This window comes from Urocampus carinirostris, chromosome 19 (assembly GCF_059441175.1).
Source record: "Urocampus carinirostris isolate Australia breed hairy pipefish chromosome 19, RoL_Ucar_1.0, whole genome shotgun sequence".
NCBI lineage: Eukaryota > Metazoa > Chordata > Actinopteri > Syngnathiformes > Syngnathidae > Urocampus > Urocampus carinirostris.
The window spans coordinates 7929398-7957221 of NC_142367.1; the positions used below are offsets into that span (position 1 = coordinate 7929398).

The 27824-nt window shown below is 41.7% G+C and overlaps 4 long non-coding RNA genes and 1 pseudogene across 6 annotated transcripts in view; 3 read left to right on the forward strand and 2 right to left on the reverse strand.

The window, feature by feature from the left end:
* The window catches only part of LOC148347054 (uncharacterized), a 47294-nt gene extending 32753 nt beyond the window's left edge, over positions 1–14541 (reverse strand). For all 3 annotated transcript variants that reach the window (XR_015848135.1, XR_015848134.1, XR_015848133.1), the window contains exon 1: positions 14116–14541. This is a non-coding gene — a long non-coding RNA (uncharacterized LOC148347054). The remainder of the gene's footprint in view (positions 1–14115) is intronic.
* LOC148347055 (uncharacterized) lies at positions 4450–8182 on the reverse strand. The gene is made up of 3 exons (XR_015848131.1): positions 8018–8182; positions 5333–5443; positions 4450–4597 (listed from the first exon to the last, which is right to left on the reverse strand). It is a non-coding gene; the product is annotated as an uncharacterized LOC148347055 (long non-coding RNA).
* Positions 5841–13276, forward strand: LOC148347056 (uncharacterized). The gene is made up of 3 exons (XR_015848136.1): positions 5841–5973; positions 10795–10905; positions 13241–13276. It is a non-coding gene; the product is annotated as an uncharacterized LOC148347056 (long non-coding RNA).
* Positions 14542–14591: 50 nt separating the features above from the next.
* On the forward strand, positions 14592–14755 carry LOC148347057 (U2 spliceosomal RNA; annotated as a pseudogene).
* A 6527-nt stretch (positions 14756–21282) lies between these two features.
* Positions 21283–27239, forward strand: LOC148347058 (uncharacterized). The gene is made up of 3 exons (XR_015848084.1): positions 21283–21522; positions 24497–24607; positions 27059–27239. It is a non-coding gene; the product is annotated as an uncharacterized LOC148347058 (long non-coding RNA).
* Positions 27240–27824: the final 585 nt, after the last annotated feature.

Below are 27824 nucleotides of genomic sequence, written 5' to 3' on the forward strand. Positions count from 1 at the left end.
CAAGTTGCTTGAAATCCAGTGTGAAGTTCCCACAGTCAGCAATGGTTTGGGGAGCCATGTCAGCTGCTGGTGTTGGTCCACTGTGTTTCATCAAGTCCAGAGTAAATGCAACTGTGTACCAAGAGATTTTAGAGCACTACATGCTTCCGTCTGCTGAAAAGCTCTATGGAGATGAGGATTTCATTTTCCAGCATGATCTGGCACCTGCCCACAGTGCCAAAACCACCAGTAACTGGTGCACTGACCATGGCATCACTGTCCTTGATTGGCCTGCTAATTCCCCTGACCTGAACCCCATCGAGAATTTGTGGGGTATAGTTAAGAAGAAGATGAAAGACACCAGACCTACAAATGCAAATGAGCTGAAGGCCGCTATCGAAGCATCCTGGGCATCAATAACACCTCAGCAATGCCACAGGCTGATTGCCTCCATGCCACGCCGGATTGATGCAGTAATCCGTGCAAAAGGATTCCCAACCAAGTACTAAGTGCATCAATGGACATTTTCAAATGTTTGATTTAGTTTTGCTGTTATAAAATTATTTTTTTTACTTGGTCTGAGGAAGTATTCTAATATTTTGGGATAGGATTTTTGAGTTTTTTTCAGCTGTAAGCCAAAATCAGCAATATTCAAATAATAAAAGGCTTGAAATAGTTCAGTTGATGTGTAATGAATCCAGAATGTATGACATTTTTGTTTTTTTAATTGCATTACAGAAAATAAAGAACTTTATCACAATATTCTAATTTTCTGAGACAGTCCAGTATATAAAAAGGATGATGATGGTTAAAATTCAGATTAAAAAATATGTCGAGTTGAATTCATTGTAAAAGTGATGACCACTACATGACCACTTGTTAAAAGTATCTTGTTGAAAGGGATGTAAAAATTATCTTAATAGTTGATTTTCTTAACTGTATTGGATGTCAACTGAAAAGAAAACTATTCGATATGCTTACGATGTTGAGAAGCAGCGGAGCTGCTGACCACATGGTGTGTGAATGTTGTGTCGCTCATTGCAGTCTCCAGCGCGCTGCTAACGCAACTGCAATAAAGGCCTCATCGAGTCCAGCCTGAATGTGGGTCCTTGGTGGGACGGGTACACAACAGATACATCTAGACTAAAAATCTGAAGACCATTTAATGGTGTAAAAGAGAGTACCTGAGTTTTTAAAATGAATTGAATGAAGGAGCGGAGGCAGGCTGCTGACTTTTTAGCACGTCCGCCTCACCATTCGATGGTGATTTGTAAATATTTTGTTGTGCTGTGGGCTTAATGTTCGAAGTCAGGTTGGGAATAACAAAGTGGAAATAATGTTTTGTGAATGTGAGTGGGTTCTTAACTCTATCCACCTCCCACAAGGGTGATATGGCTTTGGTGTACCTGTAGATAGTTAGATAGGAACTGACTCAGCAGTAGATAAAGAGGAATGGTTCAAGATGATTATTTATTGTTATTTGTCATCATTCAGCTAAAAGGTTGCTGGCATTATAACCAGTTGCACAAGCCAGGCTCCGGGCCTTTGGTGAATTTTGCATATTTACGACTTAAAAACGTCTCATATCAACAAACCAATTTAATATTACAGAGACAATCCCGAAAAATACAAGTTTTAAAATCTTGATTCCCTGGCAGAAAAAAAACTCTCATGGGTACAAGTAGATTAAAGAGTCAAGTCATCCATCCATTCATCCATTACCTTCACCGCTTATCCTCAGTAGGGTCGCGGGGGCAATGGAGCCCATCCCAGCTATCCTCGGACAGTGGGTATGGGAAACACTCTCAACTGGTTGCCAGCCAGTCGCAGGGCACACAGAGACAGACAATCCAGTCGCTCATTCACAATTAACCTGACATGCATGTTTTTGGAATGTGGGAGGAAAACGAAGTTCCCAGAGGAAACCCAGGCAAGCACGAGGAGAACATGCAAACTCCATACAGGAGGTTTGGTCTCATGACCTCAGAACTGTGCCGCACACGCGCTAAACACTGCGCTGCCATGCTGCCCAGAGTCAAGCCAAGGCATGTTTATTTGTATAGCCCTTAATCACAAGGAGTCTCAAAGGGCTGCACAGACCACAGGTTATTGCACACCACAGACTATTATTACACCATCCCAAGATCTATAACCTAAAAAGAAAGAAAGAAATGAAGAGAGAAAGAAATAGAGAAAGAAATAGAGGAAGAGAGAGAACAAGAAAAGGAAAGTTACAGAGAAAGCAGCTTTTGAAGGCTGCAGTCTTGATTGGAAGCGGCTCGAGCTGGGTTGATTCTGATCCCACCAACCTGTGGTGACTTAAGTCAAGACAAGTCCGGTTTATATTTATAGCCCTTAATCGCTGGGCCAACAATAAGGAGTAGGCACACTTTTGATTTCCGAAATAAAATTACATTTCACTAAAACACAAAATACTCAAAAAAAATACTAAAAAAAGAATACAAAATAAATAAAACACAAGGCTGGCCCAACAATAAGGACCAGGCACAGGGGACCCCTGTCTTCGTGGGGGCATGGCATAACAGAAAGGGTGCAGAAAGTCTCGGTTTAAATCCACCGGCTCTGTGATGGGCTGTCCAGCCCGCTGTTCAATTTTTAATTTGTTAAAGTCACAGTGTGTAATAAATCACCACAAGTCAAGTCAAGTCATTTTTATTTTGTATAGCCCTTAATCATAAAGAGTCTCAACGGGCTTCACAGGTTATTACACAGTTTAGGTTATTCATATGCTATAGAGTAGAAGTGAGTTTTAAGCTTAGATTTAAACATTTCCACTGAGGTTGCAGATCGGATCTCAGGGGGAAGAGCATTCCACAACACCGGTGCCCGGATGGAGAACGCTCTTGAACCAGCGGAACACTTCTTGGCTCTTGGGATCACCAGAAGACCTAAAATAATTTATTTTAGTAATTTTGTTGTACTTCTGCAGTAGTATTTTGTAGTGGTTCCGTAGTAGTGTTTTTGTAGTATTTCTATGGTATTTCTCTTGTAGAATTTGGGAGTATTTTTGCAGTATTGCTGCAGTTTTATTTTGTAGTATATTTGTAATTATATTTCTGTGGCATTTTTGTTGTATTTCTTTTTGATTATTTCTATAGTAGCATTTGAATTATAATATTACGCTAGTGATATTTTCTAGTGTTTTTCTAGAAGTATTTTTTAGAGTATTTCTGTTTTATCTCTGTAGTATTTCCATAGGAGTGTTTTTGTCCTATTTACATAGAGGACTTTTTGAAGTGTAGCTGGAGTATTTTTGTAGTATTTTAGTCTCGGAGCCTATCCCAGCTATCTTCAAGTCAAGTCAGGGCTGCGCAGACCACAGATTATTGCAAACCACAGACAATTATTACACCACCCCCTGATCTAAAACCTACATGAGGGAAAGGAGAAATGCAAAAACTTCAACATGAGGAAAATGAAGAAACCTGGAGAAGGGACAGCACATGAGGTAATACCCCTTTCAGGATTACCTGGCTGCAATCCCGTATCGATCCCGTCCGTCCTGTCCTGTCTGGTGTCTTGCTACAGTATCCGGTATCGATTCTGTCTGTCCTGCCCTGTCCGGTATCTTGCTCCAGTATCCGGTATCGATCCCGTCTGTCTTGTTCTGTCCGGTATCTTGCTCGTGTAGCTAGTCTCCGGTGTCTGTCCTGCCCTGTCCGGTATCTGCTCATGTATCTGATATCGATCCCATCTGTCCTGTCCGGTTTTGATCTCTTCTGCCCAGCGATCCCCGAATCGCTAGCGTTTGTGTTCCCGCGCATGACTACTCCGTTCCCGTAAAATAAAGCTTGTGTGAAAACGATACGCGTCGGGGTCCCCCGTCTGTTCGGGTTTTGACATACATTTGATGTTTCATTTTTTATTATTACTGTAGTTTTATGTTTTAGTATTTCTGTAGTATTTCTACAGTTGGATTTTTGTTGGATTTCTGCAGTGGTGTTATTGTAATATTTTCATAGTAGTATTTTTGTAGTTTTTCCATAGTAGTATTTTTGTGGTATTTCTATAGTAGAATTTTTTGTAGTAGATCTGATGAATTGTTGTAGTATTACTGGTGTGTTTGCTGTGTTTTGTTGTCATAGTATTCCGTTGTATTTTGTCGTATTTTGGTGTATTTTATCGTCGCCGTTGTACTTCGTTGCCGTTGTACTTTGTTGCCGTTGTACTTTGGCACCTGTGTCGTATTTAGTCGTCGCCGAATTTCGCTGTCGTCGTATTTTGTCTGCCTCGTATTTTGTCGTCAGCGTATTTTATCCTCGTCGTTTTTGGTCATTCAAACAAGGGGGCGGGTCAAACTAGCTAAGCTATTCACTCATTGGTTGATCATCACTAATCTGAAAAACGACAATATGAAAGCAAAATGACATAATACCACAACAATAAAATATATTTTTTTCACATTTACTACAACTTTGAACTTTCAAAAGGCAATGAAAAACAATCACATAGGGTCAAAATGTTTTTTATTGGTCTCCCACTAAAAATGAACTTTATCTGTTGCATAGGTCACTGCTGCAGCAGTTGACCTTGGAGGTGTTGGGACCAGTCACCCTCTGGCAGTAACTGGGTGTGCTGCACCCTTTAAAGCTTGGGTCTGTGGAGGAAAAATGAGGAACTTTTAGAGATAAAACAAGGATAATATAAAATTTATGTAAACATTTCAAGGCACACTATCCTCCGAAAGTGTTAAAAAATCAATCCCCGGCTCTGGTTTCATGTTATTGTATCTTATAGCTTATATTACCAGCTATCTAGCTATATGCCATATCCCTGTAGTGAAAGTTGGCTAGAGTCAAGAACACACTTACACTCACCAAACATGCATTCCAATTCGCTTTTCCCAACCAGACACCGAACATTAAGCCGACAGCACAACATCCTACCATATTGCTTATATTAAATATATAGTTATATATCTTTCATGGTTACAGTGGTTTAGGAGATAACACAGGTTATCATCCATGTTATAACGTTTCTCTGGTCTCCCGAAGTCCAAAATCAAGAGCCTGCAGATGTATACCAAAAAAAATTCAGGCGAGAATAAAAACCTATTTCTGTGTGTTCCAACTTAGATTACTCAAGGTTAGTAGCACTTGCAGTGTTTATTTCTGTTTGGGACCAAACTTGGGTGCGTCACCTTCAGAAAGAGACCAAAACCGTCCGTATTGTCCAAACGGTTCACCAACAGCAAATTACTTTGGGTACAACAAGGTTAGGATTTTAGGCACATTTTACAGGAACGTTAAGGGGTCAAAACCGTATCTCTTTACTCAAGCTCTAAAACTGACTGCAAATTTTTCAATTATGACAAGAAAGATTTAATACTTACAGGGTGGATAAGAAAAGTGGACACTAGCACAGACAGTGTCAGATCTGCTGCAGGTCTCCACAGATTGAGGACAATGGCGATTTCCTCCACAGTGACACCTCAAAGCCTCTCCTGGGTAAGGAAATACGTTTTGATCAGTCATGGGTTGTCTAACAATGTATTTTTTTGCCATTACAAAGCTGTTACCTTTACTGATGGTCAGAAGCGGTGCGTTACATTGAATAAATTGAGTAAAGTAAACCATAACATACTGTAATGTCTGCTATTTTTGTTGCTGTTTGTGTTCACGCATGGACCCTTTAAGGTCGGATGTGATTCAAGGGAGAGGGAAGGCGACAGATGCAGATGTTTTGTGCTTTGAAGTCAAATGTTATTAGCTGCGTCCAACAGTAACTTTTGTGTTTATACCGATCACATCGAGGGGCATTGCAATACACTTGTAAACATTTGGGGACACACCGTGCGTGCTCGGTAACAATGTGGCATCATGGGTAAGTAGTTCTGATGTTTTTTAAGCACATGACATCACATAAAGAGAAGGATTGGATAGTCATTCTATATTGCATTAACGTTGACTTTTGTTGTGAAGAAAATATTTGACATGTGGATCCCTTTTTATACTTGACCAGTCGTCTCAGGTTGTGAGTTTGATTTATATATTTTACACTGCAGTGTTAAACGCACTTTATATTGTTAAACTGTTTTCTTTTGTTGTGTGAAAGTAAGTACAGTAGCATAGGTGTACTTGTGCATTCGTCTGACTACAGATTGTGATTCATTCTATAGTGAGCATTTTGCTGGGTGGCATTAGCTCAGGAGGTAGAGCGCTCGTCTTGGGATCATGAGGTCGCAGGTTTAATTCCCGGCGTCTCAGTTTTATATGTCGAAGTGTCCTTGGGCAAGACACTGAATCCCTAATGCCCCCAATAAGCAGGTAGGCGCCTTGCATGGCTGACACCCTATTGGTGTGTGTGTGGATGGGTAAGTGTGAAGCACATTGTAAATCGCTTTGGGAGGTCTTCATTGACTTGAAAAGCGCTGTATAAATGCAAATACCATTTACCACTTCGAGTGTAGGATAAATCTGTTGGTGGTGAGGTGCAATAAATATTACACGGCTCTATGAGAAAAGTCCCTGTCTTTTCTTCTTCATTCAACTGACTCAAATACTGCTCAGGAAATTTCAAATTCTTTGACATACAACAATTTCTTTTAAAAATAATACAGGTTATCATCCATTTTATAACATTTCTCTGGTCTCCCGAAGTCCAAAATCAAGAGCTTGCAGATGTATGCAAACAAAAATTCAGGCGAGAATAAAAAACTATTTCTGTGTGTTCCAACTTAGATTACTCAATGTTAGTAGCACTTGCAGTGTTTATTTCTGTTTGGGTATAATATATAAATGCAAATACCATTCTTTGACATACAACAATTTCTTTTAAGAGTAACGAAAAATAGTAACTTGACTCTAGTTACTTTGATTATACAATAATTCAGTTTCTACCTCAGTTACTTTTTGGAAGAAGTAGTGAGTACCCTAAATTCCGGACTATAAGCCGCTACTTTTTTCCCAAACGTTGAACCCTGCGGCTTATTCAGTGATGCGGCCAATTTATGTAATTTTTCTAACAGCTGCCAGCGGCGCTCGAGTTCAAGGCACATGACGCAGCTTACAAGCTAAACGCAATCGAGCAGCCCGATAAAGAAGGAAACAGAGCTACTACACGCACTTTACCTTGCGAGCGTGTTTCTAACGTGTTTTTGAATAAGGGAGCGTGGGACGACTTCTATATGACAAAGTCTCTTTCCCATGCTAATGGAGGACAATTTTAATGACGACAGTTATAGGGAGGAAGATGAGAAATGTTTACCGTGGTTTCTACATGTACGGTACGTTTTTTTTAACAGATCCGTCAACTGCATTGCGAGCGTGTGGTTAGTAGCGTTTTGCTACCCTTCACTGAAAGTTATAATATTGTTATTAAAGCTTTGAAAACTCTCTCGGTACCATCTTTCTTTGTAAATATGTGTAACCATGTATGATATGTATTTGCAACTGTATATTTTTGTAATGTATTTATTTGTATTTTTTTTGGACACTTATTCTGATAAGTCTTGCACTGACCAATTAAAAAGAAGGGGCGTAACAGACGCGGGGGATGACGGGAAGTGGGAACCGGTAAAGATGATTGTTTGTGGACACGGCAGACAAAAGTGGATATATATTTTTCCCACCCTTACCTTTAGAAATATACACTTTTTTTCCTTGGATTACTTTCAATGGGACCTGGACTCTGCAGGTCTGCATCATATCTTAAGTACCAGTATCATTTTCCGTATATTTCGCCGGCTGTAGTTGTTGAACTGAGTACTTTATGCTGAGTTAAAATCACGGAACTCAAAGTAGGGTTTGGGATAAGTTGTTTATTGTGTTACAAGTTTTAGTGTGGGCGCACGCGGCTTATATACAGGTGGGCTTGTGTAAATAACAAAGCGGTTATCCTCTTAAAATGTGGTGGGTGCGGCTTATAATCAGGTGCGCTCTATTGTCCGGATTGCTCTATAGTCCGGATTTTACGGTAACTGTAACTAATTACCTTTTCAAAGTAACTTGCCCAACACTGTTTTTAAACAAGCACTAAGAAAAAAACATTTTGTGTCAATAAAACTGGATGGACTCACCCTGGCCGAGGATCACTAAGAGGAGAAGAGCAGCTAAGATGAACTTCATCTTGGTCAATGGACTGGATTGATTTGGTTCTTTTACGTGCTCTTTTTTATATGCGGCCTTTTTCTCTTTTAAACTTTGAAATCCAGCAAACACCGGGTTAAACAAACACTAATACTTGGTAAAGTAAAAATATCAACAATTCGTTGCAACACGCTGTTGACCGATTGATTACAATGTTTGGATTATCACGAGATTTTTTTAAAGGTCGTTTCAGGCAAGAGTTATTCTAACGAGGGGTCTCCAACGTGGTGTCTGCAGGCACCATAGTGCCCCCAAAAGACATTTGAGGTGCCCACGGACATGTTCTGAAAATAACTCATTCGTGCTGAGTCATTGTGATTTTCTAGTAAAACTGATATTCAATGGTTAGCCGCGGCACAGTGGCTGAGTGGTTAGCTTGTCCGTGGCACAGTTCTGATGTCATGGGATAGAATCTAGCTACCAGCCTTCCTGTGCTGGATTTGCATGTTCTCCCTGTGCATGCGGGGGTTTCCTCTGGGAACTCCGGTTTCCTCCCATATTCCAAAAACATGCATGTCAGGTTAATTGCCTAGTCAAAATTGTCCCTGGGTGTGAATGAGTACTCACTCATTCACACCTAGGGACAATGAGTTGTCTGTCTCTGTGTGCCCTCTGACCGGCTGGCAACCAGTTCAGGGTGTCCCCTGCCCACTGCCCGAAGATAGCTGGGATGGGCTCCATCACCCCCGCAACCCTACTGAGGATAAGCGGTGCAGATAATGGATGGATGGATGGATGGATGAGGGAAACTATGAGATGAATGAATGAATTAATTAATGAATGAAAACTTTATTTCTAACATTATAAAATAAAAACAGGACAAAAACAATGACTCAACAACAAAAATAATGTTAACATGATATGTTCGAAAAGGGGTAGTAAGAAGCTGGCAGTTGTCTGTCTCTGTGTGCCCTGTGACTGTCTGGCAACCAGTTCAGGGTGTCCCCTGCCCACTGCCTGAAGATAGATGGGATGGGCTACGGCACCCCCGCGACCCTACCAAGGATAAGTGGTACGGACAATGGATCAATTCAAATTCATGGCCCCAAAAAATATACTCAAATATGGATAATTATTTTTGAGCAGTTTATCAAGACAATAGATTGACAATCGATATATATATTTAACTTCCAATTTATGTATTTTTCAAAGCGAACGAGCAAAAAATGTTCATTTGTTTTAGTTAGCTATCTGACGACAAAATTGGCTTTTTACTTTTTAGCTAGCAATCTAGATCCCTTTTAGTTTTTTTTTAACTTGTTTACTTTTCTAGCTGACCCATTATCTGCACTGCTTATCCTCAGGAGGTTGCAGGGCTGCTGGAGCCCATTTCAGGCAGTGGGCAGGGAACCCCTAAACTGGTTGCCAGTCAGTCGCAGAGCACACAGAGACAGACAACTCACTCGCTCATTCACACCGAGGGACCATATCCATCCATCCATTATCTGCAGCACTTATCCTCGGTAGGGTCGCTGGGGTGCTGGAGCCCATCCCAGCTATCTACGGGCATTGGGCAGGGGGACATCCTGAACTAGTTGCCAGCCAGTCATTTTCCACCTTATTTTTTCTACCATCAACAATATTCAGTCTATCCTGCTTTCCGAGGTTTGTTTTTTGTTTCTGGTTATGACAGTTACACTTGTTTTTGAATGCTTGTTTGTTACAATGTGGCATTATGGGTAAGTAGTTCTGACGTTTTTTAAGCACATGACATCACATAAAGAGAAGGATTGGATAGTCATTCTATATTGTATTAACGTTGACTTTTGTTGTGAAGAAAATATTTGACGTGTGCGACCTCATGATCCCAAGACGAGCGCTCTGCCTCCTGAGCTAATGCCACCCAGCAAAATGCAACAAAATAAACAATATGATAAAATAACAATCAGCAGTAATTAACATAAAGTGAGTTAAAAAAATCAAATCTAACTCTCCAACCTGAGACAACTGGTCAAGTAGACATAAGCTACTGTACTTAAATATTTTGTTCACAACAAAAGTAAACTGTAAAACAATATAAGTGAGTTTCTCACTATAGAATGAATCACAATCTGTAGTCAGACGAATGCACAAGTACACCTATGCTACTGTACTTACTTTCACACAACAAAAGAAAACAGTTTACAAATATAAAATGCGTTTAACACTGCAGTGTAAAATATATAAATCAAACTCACAACCTGAGACAACTGGTCAAGTATAAAAAGGGATCCACATGTCAAATATTTTCTTCACAACAAAAGTCAACGTTAATGCAATATATAATGACTATCCAATCCTTCTCTTTATGTGATGTCATGTGCTTAAAAAACATCAGAACTACTTACCCATGATGCCACATTGTTACCGAGCTTGCACGGTGTGTCCCCAAATGTTTACAAGTGTATTGCAATGCCCCTCGATGTGATCGGTATAAACACAAAAGTTACTGTTGGACGCAGCTAATAACATTTGACTTCAAAGCACAAAACATCTGCATCTATCGCCTTCCCTCTCCCTTGAATCACATCCGACCTTAAAGGGTCCATGCGTGAACACAAACAGCAACAAAAATAGCAGACATTACAGTATGTTATGGTTTACTTTACTCAATTTATTCAATGTAACGCACCGCTTCTGACCATCAGTAAAGGTAACAGCTTTGTAACGGCAAAAAAATACATTGTTAGACAACCCATGACTGATCAAAACGTATTTCCTTACCCAGGAGAGGCTTTGAGGTGTCACTGTGGAGGAAATCGCCATTGTCCTCAATCTGCGGAGACCTGCAGCAGATCTGACACTGTCTGTGCTAGTGTCCACTTTTCTTATCCACCCTGTAAGTATTAAATCTTTCTTGTCATAATTGAAAAATTTGCAGTCAGTTTTAGAGCTTGAGTAAAGAGATACGGTTTTGACCCCTTAACGTTCCTGTAAAATGTGCCTAAAATCCTAACCTTGTTGTACCCAAAGTAATTTGCTGTTGGTGAACCGTTTGGACAATACGGACGGTTTTGGTCTCTTTCTGAAGGTGACGCACCCAAGTTTGGTCCCAAACAGAAATAAACACTGCAAGTGCTATTAACCTTGAGTAATCTAAGTTTTAACACACAGAAATAGGTTTTTATTCTCGCCTGAATTTTTTTTGGTATACATCTGCAGGCTCTTGATTTTGGACTTCGGGAGACCAGAGAAACGTTATAACATGGATGATAACCTGTGTTATCTCCTAAACCACTGTAACCATGAAAGATATATAACTATATACAAAACTCAATTCCAATGAAGTTGGGAAAGTGTGTTAATTGCAAATAAAAATTGATCCAAGTAAATTGCAAATTCTTTTCAACCCATATTTAAATGAATGCACAGCAAAGACAACATATTTATTGTCTTCACTCATAAACTTTATTGTTTTGGGAGAAAATCATCAACTCTGTAATTTGATGACAGCAACACGTGCCAAAATAGTTGGGACAGGTGTCAATAACTACTCAGAAAGTGGATGAATGGAAATCAACCAACTATTTGCAGGTGAACAGATGAATTAGCAACAGGTGAGAGTTGTTACTGGGTATAAAAAAGGGAGACCCGAACAAGCTAAGTCATTCACATGCAAGGATGGGGCGAGGTTCACCTCTTTGTGAACAACTGCGTGAGCAAATTGTTGAACAGTTTAAAAACAACATTCCTCAAAGTACAATTGCAAGGAATTTAGGGATATCATCATCTACAGTCCATAATATTGTGAAAAGGTTCAGGGAATCTGGAGAAATCACTGTGCGTAAACGGCATGGCCGTAAACCATTATTGAATGCCCGTGACCTCCGAGCCCTCAAGCGGTACTGCATTAAGAACCGACATCAATGTGTAAAGGACATCACCACATGGGCTCAGGAACACTTTGGAAAACCACTGTCAGTCAATACAGTTCGACGCTATATCCGTAAGTGTGGGTTAAAACTTTATGTTGCAAAGCGTAAGCCATTCATCAACAACATCCAGAAACGCCGCAGGGTTCTCTGGGCCCGAGCCCATCTAAAATGGACTGATACAAAGTGGAAAAGTGTTCTGTGGTCTGATGAGTCAGTTTTCCAAATTGTGTTTGGAAATTGTGGACGTCGTGTCCTCCGGTCCAAAGAAGAACAGAACCACCCAGACTGTTATGCACGCAAAGTGCAAAAGCCAGCATCTGTGATGGTATGGGGGTGCATGAGTGGCCAAGGAATGGGTAACCTGCACATCTGTGAAGGCACCATTAATGCAGAAAAGTACATTCAGGTTTTGGAACAAAGTATGTTGCCATCCAAACAGAATCTTTACCATGGGCGCCCTTGCTTCTTCCAGCAGGATAATGCCAAGCCACACACTGCACGTCTCACGACAGCGTGGCTTCGTAGTAAGAGGGTGCGGGTGCTTGACTGGCCTGCCTGCAGTCCTGACCTGTCTCCCATTGAAAATGTGTGGCGCATTATAAAGCGCAGAATAAGACAAAGGAGACCCCGGACTGTTGAACAGCTGAAGCTGTACATAAAGCAAGAATGGGAAAGGATTCCACTATCAACGATTCAACAACTAGTCTCCTCACTTCCTAAACGTTTATTGAGTGTTATTAAAAGGAAAGGTGATGTAACACAATGGTGAAGAAGCCCCTTTCCCAACTACTTTGGCACTTGTTGCAATTATAAAATTCTAAGTTTATCATTATTTGCTTATGGAAATAAAGTTTATGAGTTTGAACATGGATAATCTTGTCTTTGTGGTGTATTCATTTAAATATGGGTTAGAAAAGGTTTGCAAGTCATTCTATTCTAATTTTACTGACATTTTAAACTTTTTCCCAACTTCAATGGAATTGACTTTTGTATTTAATATAAGCAATATGATAGGATGTTGTGCTGTCGGCTTAATGTTCGGTGTCTGGTTGGGAAAAGCGAACTGGAATGCATGTTTGGTGAGTGTAAGTGTGTTCTTGACTCTAGCCAACTTTCACTACAGGGATATGGCATATGGCTAGATAGCTGGTAATATAAGCTATAAGATACAATAACATGAAACCAGAGCCGGGGATTGATTTTTTAACACTTTCGGAGGATGGTGTGCCTTGAAATGTTTATATAAATTTTATATTATCCTTGTTTTATCTCTAAAAGTTCCTCATTTTCCCTCCACAGACCCAAGCTTTAAAGGGTGCAGCACACCCAGTTACTGCCAGAGGGTGACTGGTCCCAACACCTCCAAGGTCAACTGCTGCAGCAGTGACCTATGCAACAGATAAAGTTCATTTTTAGTGGGAGACCAATAAAAAACATTTTGACCCTATGTGATTGTTTTTGATTGCCTTTTGAAAGTTCAAAGTTGTAGTAAATGTGAAAAAAAAATATTTTATTGTTGAGGTATTATGTCATTTTGCTTTCGTATTGTTGTTTTTCAGATTAGTGATGATCAACCAATGAGTGAATAGCTTAGCCAGTTTGACCCGCCCCCTTGTTTGAATGACCAAAAACGACGAGGATAAAATACGCTGACGACAAAATACGAGGCAGACAAAATACTACGGCAGCGAAATTCGGCGACGACTAAATACGACACAGATGCCAAAGTACAACGGCAACAAAGTACAACGGCGACGATAAAATACACCAAAATACGACAAAATACAACGGAATACTATGACAACAAAACACAGCAAACACACCAGTAATACTACATATATGATATTTAGTGGCAAGTAGCATTATTACGTTAATAAATGGGTACTACTGTCGTGATTGCCTAAGTGAAGTCACCTGCTGCAATCGTTTGCCGCGCTGGAGCAGACGTCCTGATTGGCTGACGTTTTCCTCTTAAGCAGTCTACGTCCAGAGATGAACGTCGGATTGTACTTTTTGTATCGCTGTGTGTTTCTCCAGACTACAAAGTACCTGCGACTCCTCTTGCCTGATTCATGCCTGCCTTCTGTTTTTTTACCCGTTTCCGTCCTACGTTTTTCGACCTGCTCTACCGCCCTGGCCATCGACTTATCCGCTAAGCTGTACCTTCTACTTACCCGTCACGGAGCTGTCATTCCGGCCAAAGAGGTTGATGACCGACAAGCGCCGGCGTCACAAGCCAGCTCCAACAACTCTTTCCAATAAAAACTCCTTTGAAACAAACGCTATTGGATCCGAGAGTCCGTTCTGGTTCTTGACAGAACAATCCGACCACAGCATGGATCCAGCGGCGTTTCTCTCCCCCCGGAGAATGCGGAAGTGTCGATCAGCCATCCGCGTTACAGCGCCTACTCCAGACTGAAGGCGCGGTACAGCAAATTGCCCAAAATGTCTCCACCCTGGTCCAACAAGTGCAACGACACCAGCACTTGTTTGAACACCATCAGCACCATCAGTTTACCTGACACGTTAGCACAACAAACAACGTCACCAGGGCATAGCAATTCTTCCTCGGGTACACGGCCACGTTATCCGACTCCGCCCCTGCTTCACGGCCAGAAATTATTGGCCGTAGCAAGGCTTTAATGCTAGGACCTTAGCTTGGCCTTTGATGCTAGGTCCTTAGCTTGGCCTTAGATACCAGGTCCTTAGCTTGGCCTTTTGATTTTTGCATTCCGGAGATGGAATAAGAGCTTGCTCTGTCCACTCCACGCATCGGCCCGGTATTGCAGTACCTCCGGGAACGGTGCATTCGCAATGATCGCAACAAGGCTTTAGGGCTAGGACCTTAGCTTAGCCTTTTGGCTGAGAGTAAGTGTCCCGGCTCCTAGGCTTTGTAGCATATAATGAACTGACCGATAACGGATAATGGATAATGAATAACGAAGATAGATCAATAACCCTTAAAAACCCCAAACCCCCCCTTCTAGATCAGCTCGGCGCCGGGTATGCTGAACCAAGAGTGGACGCGCTGGAGAAGTTCTGTGGAGATCCCGCCCAGAACCGTCGCCTCCTTGTAAACTGTCGGCTAATATTTGAACTCCAGCCCCGCAACTTTGCGACCGAAGCGGCGAAAGTGGCCTTTTTTATAAATCATCTGTCTGGAAGAGCCCGTCTCTGGGGAACGGCCGCATATGAGCGAGGCGCGATGGCATGCACCTCATTTAGTCTCTTGGCTCAAGAGACGACTAAAGTTTTTGACTCTGGTTCTTCGTCGCCTGACACCTCCCATTCGCTCATGAACATTCGCCAGGGGAGGTGTTCCATTGCTAACTACACAATCGACTTCCGTACTCTAGCAGCCCAAAGTCATTGGAATGAGGAGGCGCTGGTCGACGCCTACCTCCACAGTTTGGCCGGTTACCTCAAGGATGAATTGGTATCCCACGCTCCTCCGGCAACACTTGACGAAGCGATCGATTTAACCGCCTGGATCGACCGTCGGGTTCAGGCCAGCGCTTGAAGTGGGTAATGTTCCGAACCCCACAATCGCGTCCACCACTCCCTATGAGAAGAGGGAGGTGGATCGTACATCCCTCTCGGCCGAAGAACTCGCCAGCACAGGCGTTCCGTGCAGTTATGTTTTTACTGCGGCAGCCAGGGACATCGGGTGGTCAATTGTCCGTTAAAAGCCAACGCTCGTCGGACATAGGGGACGTCCGATTGAGCTCGGCTTTAGTTTCGTGCCCCAAGACTGCTAGACCGGTCCTCCAGGCCCATCTCCTTCTTCCCGGTTCACCTCAGACGTTGCCTGCCCTGATCGATTCTGGCGCTGAAGCTAATATCCTTGATCTGTCCCTCGCACGCAAACTAGGGATACCCGTGAAACCCCTTCCTAACCCGGTATCAGCCCGAGCTTTAGATGGTCACCCGTTGGGCACCGTTTCTCAAATAACGGAGCCCATTGAATTAAAGTTGTCTGGAAATCACAGAGAGAAGATCCGGTTCCATCTACTCCACTCCCCGAACCAACCCCTCGTTCTGGGCCATCCATGGCTGGTCCAACACAACCCCCACTTTGACTGGCGTACTGGGTCAATACTGGAATGGGGCATGGACTGTCACCAAACCTGTCTGCGAGCCGCTCCTTACCCTGACCATTCTACTTCCCCGAAGGCACCACCCGATCTGTCTAAAGTCCCAGCTTGCTACCACCACCTAAGGTAAGTGTTCAGTAAGGCTAAGGCCTTTTCCCTACTGCCTCATAGAGCCTACGACTGCGCGATTGACCTTCTACCAGGATCCACTCCTCCTCGGGGCCGCCTCTACTCCCTGTCGGCAATGGAGGAGTACATTTCTGATGCCCTGGCGGCAGGTATTATTCGGCTCTCATCTTCACCAGCGGGGGCGGGGTTCTTCTTTGTCGGAAAGAAGGACGGGTCACTCCAGCCCTGCGTGGACTATCGAGGGCTCATTGACATCACGGTTAAGAATCGTTACCCTTTGCCTCTGCTTTTGAACTTCTACAGGGGGCCACGATCTTCACTAAGCTTGACCTGCGAAATGCCTACCATTTGGTCTGAATCCGGGAGGGAGATGAGTGGAAAACGGCGTTCAACACATCCACCGGTTATGCCATTCAGCTGTAACATTGATTACACAGACTATTTTTCAGCCAACGAGAAGACTAGGTTATTCATATGCTATGGAGTAGAAGTGAGTTTTAAGTTTAGATTTAAACATTTCCACTGAGGTTGCAGATCGGATCTCAGGGGGAAGAGTAACAGTAGGGGTACCAGGAGTAAATTTCAACTTACCTTCCGATATAAGAGCAACGCCTCCACCTTTTTTGCATGGTCGTGCCAAGTGCAAACTCACAAAGTTAGGGGGATGAAGCCTCGTTTACTACTACAAACTCATTTGGTTTTAACCAGGTCTCACAAAGGCCAATAAGGTTAAGATTGTGTTCATTAATAAGGTCATTGACAAATAAAGCTTTGGAGGCTAGTGATCTAATATTCAGATGGCCAAGCTTCAGCACTGTGGACTAAGCTGAACCCTTTCCCGAGTTTTGAACCTTAATGGCAACCTTAGTGGTAACCTCGGCAGGATTATACTGCTCTTGTGCCTTGATGGCAGATGCGGCCCTAATTCCATACCACAGGAATATTGTTGACAGGTGGAGTAGCAGGATTACTAGTGGTAGAAAATAATGTTATGTCTTCTCCCTCCTCACCTAACAAGGGAGAATCAGAGGTAAGAAGCACAGAGGAAGATGCTATAGAAGAGTACAGATCAGCGTGTGTGGTGCAGGCAATGGAACACTCTAAACTACAAAAACTATGTGAGTTGCATGAATCTAGCATAGGGCTAGTTAGCTCTAGCATTAGACTCCACACCCGTGGTTACAGGTTCACTAATCACCTGTGACCTGGCCTGCACTAGTGTACCCTGTCATGGAAGTAATCTATATTTTTAGAAAGAGTCTGAGCAACTTCCCAGTTAGGGTGAAGGCCGTCTCTCCTCAGCAGGTCAGGTCGGCCCCAGAAAGAAGGCTAGTTTTCCAAATACCTAAATCCCTGCTGACTACAGAAACTTGCCAGCCACCAGTTTAGCAAGACTAGTCTGCTAAACCTCTCTCATTATTGCCTCTTGCAGGCAAGGGGCCAGAGACAATTACTCGATGCTGACTCATCTTGCTGGCGAAATTACAGGTCCTAGCAATATTTCTCTTTGTAATCTCAGATTGTCTCATTTTAGTATCATTAGAGCCGACGTGAATGACTATATCAGTGTAGCTAGCCCTGTCCTGGTGTCTAGATTTGCATGTCAGCTCCCTCAAATTAGCCTCAATGGGTGCTTTGGCCCCAGAAACACACATAACCGTGGCTGGGGTGCTAAGCTTTATGTTACTGGTGGTGGAGTCACCTATAACTAGGGTGCGGGAGCTAGTAGACCGGGGTGGAGTGGGACTAGCTAGGGGGCTGAACGTATTATGTGTCTGAATTGGTTCACCACGATTAGCATGACGTTTAGGGCTAGTGCTAACCGGACTAGCAGGTTTGCTACAACCCATGCTAGCAGTGGTGTCCGCGGCACCTAACATTTTCTTTTTAAACTGCTCTAGCTCACGGACACGTCCCTCTAGAAGGGCTACTTGCCTACGGAAGCGGGAGCAACCTTTACAACAACCCATACTCACTTGTGAGCAGTCGGAAGCCGAACAGCCTCTTAGCAGCCGTGGGAGGGGTTGCCCTTCACCAGAGATCGGCAGCAGCGTGACTGTAAAACAATTGTGCGCGGCACTTACCTTATGCCAATTGTCCAAGATACTTACATGAAACTTTTTAACTGTTCGAGATAAAAAATCTCAGTCCAGAATTCTGCTATAGTAGGAATCTGAATCGATCTCGTAGTCGCGACGACGTGAGCAACACAAAAACTCGCGCCACTCGATGACTATCCCAGCCATTTTTGGCCAGTGGGCAGGGGACTCACTGAACTGGTTGCCAGCCTGCCAGTCGCAGGGCACACAGAGTCAGACAACTCATTCGCTCATTCACACCTAGGGATAATTCGGACCGGCCAATTAACCTGACATACAAGACTCCTTACCCTAACCCTAGTGCCTGGAGGTAACCCACACAAGCAGAATATGCAAACTTCACACAGGAATGTTTGATCTCATGACCTCAGAACTGTGCTGCACACGCGCTATCCACTGCGCCGCCGTGCTGCAGTTTCCTTCATACTTCTATTATTATTATTTAGCACCTCCTAGTGGTAAAAAACACTTCATCCATACAAAAATCAACATACATTAAAATCATAAGGAAAAATACACTAAAGGTTGGGTTTGTAGTTTTGCGTGTCTTTAAAAAGTATGAAACTATTTTTTTTTCTATTAAGTAAGTGTAGAGAGAGTCCACTCGTTCAAATTCCTGGGCGTGCACATCTCCGACGACCTCTCCTGGTCTGCAAACACCAGAGCGGTGGTAGGGAAGGCCCAGCAGTGACTGCACTTCCTGAGATTGCTCAGGAAAAATAACCTAAAACAGCAGCTGCAGGTGTCCTTCTACAAAGCCACAGTGGAGAGCATCCTAACATACTGCATCACGGTGTGGTATGCTGGGTGCACAGCAGCAGACAGGAAAAAGCTCCAGAGGATCATCAAAACAGCCCAGAGAATCGTCGGCTGCTCTCTGCCCAGTCTGGAGGACATTGCCTGCTCTCGCTACCTCAGCAGAGCAGAAAACATCATCAAGGACTTTTCTCACCCCGGCCACCATCTCTTCGACCTGCTGCCTTCCGGCAAGCGCTACAGGTCACACAAAGCAAAAACGAACAGACTCAGAGACAGTTTCTTCCCCACAGCCATTACCACCCTAAACAGACACCGCACAAAAAACTGAAAACTGTTGCAAAAAAACTACCTCACACGTATGTAAAATGGTACTCACGTACATGCTGTCAGCACTATGTTTGTTCACTGCTCAAACAGACACCGCTCAAAAAAAAAAAAAAAAAAAAAAAACAACCTGAAAACTCATGCCAACACTACCTCATACGAATATAATGTTACTCATGTCTTGTTGTTGCACATGTCGACTGCACTACGTTTAATGCTCAAATTGCACAATGTCTGACCATTTCCTGTTTCTGCACTATGATGTCTATGTTTGCACCAATGCATATGCTGACTATTTTTGCACTATGATGACTTTGCACCAAATGCAATATTGCACAACCGTTACGATACCAACGTTATCACGACAACCCTGTATGTAACATCCCACATGCCGACATTTCTTGTGTAAATACCATGTAAATTATAACTATAGCCTTATCCCCCTTGTCTTATAACATTATCTTCTCTGTTCCTTTATCTTCTTGCTCATACCTCACTATGAATGTGTAAAACTGGAGTGTCATGCCCAATTTCGTTGTCACAATGTTAGCCCATTTGTAGCAATGACAATAAAGGTATATTCTATCTATTCTATTCTAAGTGTAAACAATGCTTTACTGAGTTCAAATAGCCTTCATATTTTTAATAGTCCTTTTATCATCTGTGTTCTGGCCACGTAGCGCATTAGGCTTGAGCTAAGGAGGTGCGAGGGGTGGAGGGAGGAGTCTGATTCCATGTGTGCGCTTGTTGCTTTCTTTTATATGAGGATGTAAATGTGAAAGTAAGAAAAATGACTGTTTCAAATACAGTTTAAATGCAAACACAAACCCCCAAAAAGATGAGAAAGGAAGATTTTATTGGAGCGCATTCTAGAATTTCACATACTTGCACAAACAACAAAAGGAGCTGCAAAGATGATGTTAGCCAGAAAATGGCGTCAGCAAGTACGACATTTTTTAACTTACTTGCACCACCTTCAAGGTTGAATTTTGCAAGATTTATCAATAGTGTTAAGTATTAACTATTTAGAATCCGGCCCCCAAGACACCGCTGAGAGAAGCACAAGAGAAAAATGAGCAGCACATTTACATATGTCAACTGGATGTTGCCAAAGGAGCCATTCACAAAGCAACTGCAGTTGAATTTTCTCTCTCTTTTCCCTTCTTTCTTTCTTTCTTTCTTTCTTTCTTTCTTTCTTTCTTTCTTTCTTTCAGGCCTTCTTTCTTTCTTTCTTTTTTTCTTTCAGGCCTTCTTTCTTTCTTTCTTTCAGGCCTTCTTTCTTTCTCTCTTTCTTTCTCTCACACTATCTCTTTTTTGCTCTTTCTCCCTCTCTTTTTCTGCCTCTTTTTCCTCCCTCCCCTCTCTTGTCTCTTTGTCTCTCCCTCTCTCTTTTTCTCTCTCGCAACTCCCTCCATCATCTCTTTCTCTTCTCTCTTTCTCTCATTTTTCTTTCTTCTTTCTTTCTTTTTCCTCTTTTTCTTCATTTTTTCCTCTCTCTTGCTCTCTCTTTTTCTTTTTGTATCCTTTTCTTTCTATTTTTTCTTCCTTTATCGCTCTCTCTTTTTCTTCTCTTTTTCTTTCTCTCCTTTTTGTCTCTTTATTTCTCTTTCCCCTCTCTCTCTGTTACTCTTTCTTTTCATCTATAATTTCCTTTTCTCTCTGTCCTTTTTTCTCTTAATTCTATGTCTTTTCAAGCTTTTTCGAGTGCATCTAATACTTGCCTACGCAACATAAGGAGCTGCACTGATGACTTCAGCCAGAAGATGGCATTAGTGTTTAAAGTTATATACAGGTACACCACCTTTAAGGTTGAATGTTTAAGCTTTAACAGTACAGGTTAGTATTACCTATTTTTTACCTATTACATATGTTATATACTTACATAAAACACAAATTTAGGCTAAAGTTTGAATAATAAAGATTGCCTCATCCTTCAAATAGTGACTCAGCCAACAGTATGTTGCAATGAGACGTTTTTCTGACTATGGTGTAAGAAAGTAATTTCCCTCAAAAACAGAACAGTTAGTTCTCTTGATGCCTCAAGTGAATATATTAGGGAGGCCGTATATAAACCAGAGCATCCACTAGATCGAGCAGCAATTCCAGTTGGATTCTTTATCGGAAATCATGAAATTCGTCCTCGTTGCTTTTCTCGTTTTTGTGCTTCTCAGCCAAGGTGAGTGTCATACTTTCACTCTAACGATTTTAGTTACTCTTGTTAAAGCCCCTGTGCGTGATATTTGACCAATGAATGGCCCTGTTGTCTAATGAGTGTCATGAACCAGAACAGGATCAGGACCCAAACGCGTGATGTTACTCACACAAGCTTTTTACTTTACGGGAAATGTGGAGTCATGCACGTTATGCAGCAGTGTGGCATGATATGATCGGAAGCCAGAAGCCGACAAGATCGATATCAACTGCCTGATTTGCTATCGGACTGATTGGGTCAATAACGGACAGGACGGGACAGACAGGATAGATAATGAAGCGAGATATCGAAAATAAACAGGACAAACTCAACTGGAACGGAAACTGGAGAGAATAATGAATAGGACAAAAATAGACGGAAACAAAACTGGAAACCGATTTTAAACAGGACAAAAATAAACGGGAACAATACCGGACAGGAAATGCCAACAGAAAACAGGACTGAGTCAAAACCCACCTCTTTCGGGGCAGCGGTTCGTTGACGGACTGAAAAAGGAAAAATGAGAACACTGAGCTTAAATAGACGGAAAGCCATTCTGTCAATGAGCTGCAGATGGCACCACACGGGCGGGGCAAATTGGGCGCCATGGCAACCGTGACAATAAGAACTTAAACAAGTGCCACAGCCAGCAACAAAACAGCCGACAAACATGGCAGAGACCTTTCACTCAGTAAAAGTAATACAAGTTTCTTGACCTAGGACTTTAAAACTTAAAAAAAAAAAATACCAGTGGTGGCGGTTGAGTGGTTAGCGCGTCAGCGGCACAGTTCTGAGGTGATGAGATCAAATCCTCCTGTGCAGTTTCATGTTTCAGAGTTTTCATGTTCTTCCTGTGTAAATGATGGATGGATTGTAGTTCATGTATTTTTGCCTAATATTCAAATCAATGTTTCGTTATTTTTTTGTTTTTGTTTTTTTACTCAATGAATGTTTTGGTACTGCTAGGATGTATTACATATTACAAAATGTCTCTTTAAGGGTACATTGTGTTATATTTGACTGCTACGTGTGATTGTATTGTACAAGGCGAACTAAAATCAGTGTCAAATGAGTAAAGCGTAGCAACAATATGCAGACAATAATGGTGGTGACTACTAAATCCTTATACACATACTTATACATATTTCTCATACATATTTCTCCACCTATGAATATTCATAAACAATAAAATTGGTTATGACAGTTTTATATATTTTGGCCTGTATTAAATCAACGTTTGTTTTACCGAATAAAGGTTTGTTTTTTTCTACAACTATGAAGCACTAAATATTACACACTGTCCTTTTAATCCAGGGATGTCGAACTCATTTTAGCTCGGGGGACCCCAAGTAGGAAAAAATAACTCTCATGGGGGCTGGACAAGTAGATTCAAGAGAAACAAAGACAGAAACAAACAAGGAAAAGAAAAAGAAAGAAAGGGAGAGAGGGAGAGGGAGAGGAAGAAAGAGGGAAATATGAATGAAACAAAGAATGAAAGAGGGAGAAAAAGAAATAAAGAGCGGGGAAAAGAGAGAAGGAGGAAGAGAGAGAGAAAGATAGGGAGGAAGAGAGAGCGAAACAATTAGGGGAAGTGAGATGAAAAGAAAGAGACAGAGAAAGGAAGAAAGGGATAAAGAAAGAGAGAGGAATTAAGAAATAGAAAGAGAAGAGAAAAAGAGGGAGTGAATAAAAAAAGAAAGAGAGAGAGAAACCAAGAGAGGAAAAAGAAAGAGGGAAAGACCGATGGGAGAAAGACAAAGAGAAAGGAGGAGACAGAAAGTGAGAAAAATGGAGATAAAGGGAGTAAAAGAGAGAGGGAGAGAGAGTACAGCTACAGTTGCTTTGGGTGTGGTGCCTGGCTTTATTTAGGACAGCAGCTAGTATTTTGACCCTTTTTTTCTCTTGAGCTTCCCTCAGGCTTGTCTTGCAGGCCGTATTCAATCTATTAACTTGCCTGACCTGGCCTAAGCTTATGCTCGCAATTGTACCAGATGCCAGGATCAGCTGCCTTCTACTGAAGACAATTTTCAATATAAAACCCCCCCGAAAAAACGAATATATAGTGATCTTTACATCTTATTTTAGTTTTTAGTATTTTTACAGTCCAGTATAGTAATGAATTAAAAGCGCTATTTAAGGTTGAAAGTGCTTTTTAGTCAATGTTATCTCTTAAAGCCCCAGTGTGTCATAGCCAACCACTAGATGGAACTGTTATCTAATGCCAGGAAAAACCTGTTGTCAGGACCAGAACGGAAACAGCACCCAATTGCGTGGCGTTTACCACAAGTTTTATTGAAGGAAAGAAGAAGGGCTGCGCCCACGATCCAGTGTTGGCTGGACGTGGGAAGCAAGTCGCGCTCGGATTCGGACTGTGATCCGAACACGGAAGTGAGCCATTCCGGTGTCAGGGACGGAAAAACTGGTCGGGGTCGGAAACGAGTCTCAAGCCAGAACGGGAGAACGGACGTAGTCAGGGACAAAAAGAGGTCGTAAGCCGGGACAGGAGAGCAGACGTGGTCAGGATCAAAACAGGTCGTAGCCATAGACAGACGGGTAGCAAAAACGGGACAGGTGGGAGTCAGTGTCGGAAAAGACTTGCCTAGTATACACTGAGGTTTGCAGACAGACTGACAACAGGGGACTGACAGGACTGGGTTCAAATAGTGACAGGGAGCAAATCAGAACCCACGGCAGTTGGCGCCAAATGAGCGGGCACAGGTGATTTCCATCAGTAATCATGACACCTGTGCCACAGAGCACAGCGTAGCAGCAAGATCCCAAACAAACATGGCGGAGATTCCACTATGAAACAAGAAAATACAAATTTCTCCACCTGTGAATAAAAAACAAAACAAAAAACATAGGCATGATAGGTATGTATTTTTGCCAAATATCAAATCAATGTTGAATTTTGTTTTACACTGGAAAGGCACTAAATAATTCACACTGTTTTGTCCAGGTGAGGCTTTGCAGTGTCACTGCGGAGGGAGGCGTCGTTGCCGAGGCTTGGTGGAAACCTGCAGCTTTTCTGACAATGCCTGTGCCAGCGTCATCTTTGAAGTGGGCTCGGGTCAGTATTTTCTTTGTGATATTATGAACAACATGAATATTATACCCAGGGCTGTAACCAGCCCATTTCTTTCTTCCATTTGAGAGCATTTTTTAATCTTTCTCCTAATAAAGGACAGGATAGGCTTAAATGTAATGTTTGATTATTTCTCAAGGTGAAACTGTCATGAACCAGAACAGGTTCAGGACCCAAACGCGTGACGTTACTTACACAAGCCTTTTATTTTACGGGAATGGGGAGTCATGCACGTTAGGCAGCAGTCTGGCGTGAAATGATAGGAAGCCAGAGGCCGACGAGATCAATTCCAATTACCCCGAGTTGATATCGGACGGATGGAAGCGATACGGGACAGGATGGGACAGACAGAATTGATAATGAAACAGGATATCAAAAATAAACAAAAACTGGAGAAAATAATAAACGGGACAAAAATAGACAGGAACAAAACTGGAAACCGGAATTAAACAGGACAAAATAAAGGGGAACAATAGGAAATACCAGCAGGAAAGGGACAGGACTGAGTTGAAATCCACGTCTTGCGGGGCAGAGGTTCGTTGACGGACTGACAAAAGGTGAGTGAGAGCACTGAGCTTGAATAGAAGGAAAGCCAATCTGTCAACGAACCGCAGCTGGGGCCACTCGGGCGGGCCAATTGGGCGCCATGGCAACCGCGGCAAAAACAAGACAAAAATGCGAACAATGCAGCATTAAAAATATTCCACTGCCTTGAAATTTTTCAGTTCATTTGATTCCTATCGTTCAATATTTAGTTTTGTAGATTTACGAGAGTCATTTTTTAAGTATTTTTGTAGAATGTCTGCAGTCACATTTTTGTAGTTTTTCTGTATCAATGTTGTATTACTGTAGTTTTATGTTGATAGTATTTTGCAGTATTTCCGCATTGATATTTTTGTACTATTTCCATAGTAGAACTTTTATAGTATGTCTGTAGATTCTAGTAGTATTCCTGTAGCAGTATTTTGTCGTATTTCTCTCGTAATAATTTTGTAGAAGTACCTCTGTCATAATATTTATGTGGCAGTATTTTTGTGTTACTTACTATTACTTGATCATCTGCATACCTTCTAGGACTTATTCGATATTTTAGTCCAGGGGTGGGCAACTGTTTGGAGTGAGGGGCCACATTGCGTTCTAAATTGTGGCCGAGGGGCACAGGTTTCAGCACCCATTCAAATTTTTTCACTTATAAATAAATATACCTGCACACATTTACATGGATTATTTCTATTGAAATGGATTTGTCTCATCAAATTGCTTTTGAAACGATAACCATTAAAGCAAAATGATATATTAGGTCCCTGTTTTGAGCACTTCATTGGATAATTCGTTTTGAAATGTTTCTGTAGTTGTATTTTTTTAAGTATTTTTTGGGTGGGTAAAATATGGATATTTTCATAGATCATTTTTTTATAAGGTTATTATTAATGCCTTTATATTTGTTGCTGTAGCTGCAGTAAATGTTTTAAAACCCTAAAATAGTTGGAGGGTTGGATTGACTCAGATGTAACGTAGCACTACTAAAGTCAGTCCCTGAAACTCACTAACAAAAAGTTAGCGAACACCAGGGCAGACAACTCTAAAAAAATTGCCTGCCCAGCCATAAAGTTGCCTGCCCCATTTTTGTCAACTTTAAACACAATAAGACGACTAATGGCAAAAAAAAAACAATTGTTGCAAAGTATTAAGGATTGATTATCAGAATATATATAACAGAATAACACTTTAAAAATAAGTTTATTATAAATCTACTTATAACATTCAATCTATGTATATGACATCGCTGCTTTCTAACTGGCATCAGTATGTACCTGTATTTACTTATCTTTATTCATGCAATGTTTGCTACAAGCCACATGAACTCCTCTTTCCACAATGATTTTCATGTCTGTTTATGTCTTGTAGCGTTATAAATTTGATAAGTTTGATCAAATGTTTTCTTTTTTTTTTTTTTTTTAAAGTTGTCGGCCACCCGGGCGGAGAAGTTTGTAAGTTGTACGCCCGACGTAAAAGATGCACGCCCCGGGCGTCGGGGCAGATGTTATTTCAAACACTGCTAAAGTCCTAAGACTAAAATGCATAGCCTACCAATGGTAAAAGATATACAGTATTTCACCATTAAAAATGGGAAAAAAGACTGGTATAAACGTCATCCAGCTCAGTAGCCCTGATGGTAAGGCGCCCGCTTTGAGACTGGGAGGTCGGTGGTTCGCGCCCCGGCCGAGTCATTCCTAAGACTTAAAATGTGGTCGGCGGCGCCCTCTGTTGGCTGCGGCTGCATCGGCTCGCTACAACGGGTCAGGTGCAATCGATATTTCGTTCTGTGTACATTGTTACACAGAATGACAATACAAGGAAATTATTATTATTATTATTATTATTATTATCAGGCTCTTGCTGTATTCATTTTTTTTGGTCCTTTTCTGTCCACAGCTGTAAGCTACTTTAAAGGTTGCAGCTCTCTGCACAACTGCCAGCTGATGAACCGGCCCAGGATCTCCACGGCTGTCTGCTGCACCACTGACTTGTGCAACAGATAAAAGTTCATGTTTACAAATGATAAAATTCAGTATTTACCTTGAAAAATGATCAATAAAAGTGTGCTTTGACTTGATATCGGCTTGATTTTTGTACTTTTGGATGGTTGGATTTGTACATTTGTTTGTTTACTTAACATCACATGATTCAGATATTTTTTAAACCAGAAAAGAATGCCTTCCAGGCCTTCATGGCCCACCATTGATATTATATATATATGTATATGTACATATATATATATATATATATATATATATATATATATATATATAGGTTGGTAGCGACTAAGCAGGGACTGTCCAGGGTGGCTTGAGGGGGCCCGACCCACATTACCTTTAACCATGGGCAATTAATGTTATAAGTAGATTTATAATAAAGTTAATATCAAAGTGTTTTTCTGTTATATATTACTATTATCAATCCTTAATACTTTGCAACAATGTTTATTTTTTTGCGATGAGTCGTCTTATTGTGTTTCAAGTTGTGAAAAACTTTTCAGGGTTGTCTGCCCTGGTGTCCGGTAACTATTCCTCATGAGTTTCTGACACTGATATTAGTGTTGTTTTCTTTTGTTCCTGTATAAGTCACAACAGAAGAGTGTGTTGTGTCATCCTGACCCGAGCGACATAGCCGCTTTCTTGTGTCCCGTTGCATCTAGAGG